Here is a 1,279-nt window from a genome sequence, read left to right on the forward strand (position 1 = left end):
GAGTGTGATAGAGCCAATTCAGTGGATGGGGATTATTAGGTTGGCAGGGGCCAATGGGTGGAATGTGGCCAGGACACCGGGGTTACATCCCTACTCTTTACGAGAAGTGCCATGGGATTTTTAATGACCACAGAGAGTCAGGGCCTCGGTTTAACGTCTCATCCGAAGGACGGTGCTCTTTGACAGTATAGTGTCCCCGTCACTATACTGGGGCGTTAGGACCCACACAGACCACAGAGTGAGCGCCCCCTGCTGGCCTCACTAACACCTCTTCCAGCAGCAACCTGGTTTTCTCAGGAGGTCTCCCATCCAGGTACTAACCAGGCTCAGCCCTGCTTAGCTTCAGTGGGCAACCAGTCTTGGGCTACAGGGTGATATGGCTGCTGGCCATTTATCTGATAAGAAAGCATGTTGGTTAGACCACATTACAGCAGAGCACCTTACGTTTGCTAGCCCTAAGGTGGCAGTACTGCTTGCCATTTGTTTTTCTGGATTCATGACCCATGGTCTGCTACCTGAATCTATGCTGTCTGTTACTCTTGTGCCTGTCGTCAAGGACAAGGCTGGCAAGGTTGGGAGTTTGGACAATTATAGGCCAATAGCCCTAGCCAGTGTGATATCTAAAGTACTGGAAAGGATTATACTTGATCGTCTAGGTCCATTTATTGGTACCACTGATAACCAATTTGGCTTTAAAGCTAAGTTTGGTACTGATTTGTGTATCTATGCTTTGAAGGAGGCAACACAGGGGTACATAAGGCAGAACTCATCCATGATAATTGGGTTTATTGATGCTTCAAAGGCCTTTGACAGAGTCAATCATTATAAGCTATTTGAAAAACTGAGCCAAAGATAAGATTAAGATAAGCATAAGATTCTTATAAGCCCTGACAGCATTATAAGAATCCTGGCTTACTGGTATGCCAACCAGAGTATGCAGGTTAAATGGGGTAATACAGTATCTGCCTCATTTGGGGTGAGTAATGGGGTACGTCAAGGGGGGCTACTTTCACCAGCTCTCTTCAATCTTTACATGGATGAGTTATCCAACCAATTATCAAGATGCAAAACGGGTTGTATAATTGGTAACACCTTGGTTAATCATTTTATGTATGCTGATGATTTGGCCATTTTCTCTCCCAGCAGTGTTGGTTTTCAGCAGCTACTGAATATCTGCTCTGAATATGGGGTGAAATTTGATGTGTTGTATAATGCCAAAAAGAGTGCTGTATTGATATATAGGACAAAAGTGGACAAAGATCTTTGTTTTCCAGACTTT

General features: G+C 44.6%; 1 pseudogene; it reads right to left on the reverse strand.

The window, feature by feature from the left end:
• Nucleotides 1-271: 271 nt before the first annotated feature.
• Nucleotides 272-388, reverse strand: LOC130101736 (5S ribosomal RNA; annotated as a pseudogene).
• Nucleotides 389-1,279: the final 891 nt, after the last annotated feature.

This window comes from Rhinichthys klamathensis, unplaced genomic scaffold (assembly GCF_029890125.1).
Source record: "Rhinichthys klamathensis goyatoka isolate OS25496 unplaced genomic scaffold, OSU_Roscu_1.1 h1tg000011l_1, whole genome shotgun sequence".
In the NCBI taxonomy this organism is placed as follows: domain Eukaryota; kingdom Metazoa; phylum Chordata; class Actinopteri; order Cypriniformes; family Leuciscidae; genus Rhinichthys; species Rhinichthys klamathensis.